We start from the raw sequence: 317 nt of genomic DNA, 5'->3' as shown, positions 1-317 counted from the left end.
ATATATGTTTCAGCTTCTCTTTTCAGTTTTCTATATCAAATCAATATATGTGGATCAGCATGATGACATAAACATAATGGTCCCAGCGTTGAATATCTATTTACAGGAGGGGAAGAAATATGAAAAGGAGAAAGAGAACAAAAAAGAAGATAAGGAGGAGGAAAAGTCAGAGAAAAAGGGCAAAAGATGTCAAATAAAGAAACGAAAGCGAATTAGAGAGAAAAAAAGACAAACAAACAAACCGATACAGAAAACAGAACCAAAATCGAATCAGAAAAAAAAACATGAACGAAATAAAACGACAAAAAAAACAGGAA

Source organism: Penaeus monodon, chromosome 23 (genome assembly GCF_015228065.2).
Source record: "Penaeus monodon isolate SGIC_2016 chromosome 23, NSTDA_Pmon_1, whole genome shotgun sequence".
In the NCBI taxonomy this organism is placed as follows: domain Eukaryota; kingdom Metazoa; phylum Arthropoda; class Malacostraca; order Decapoda; family Penaeidae; genus Penaeus; species Penaeus monodon.
The sequence above is the reverse complement of the archived record's forward strand: the minus strand, read 5'-3'. Positions refer to the sequence as shown.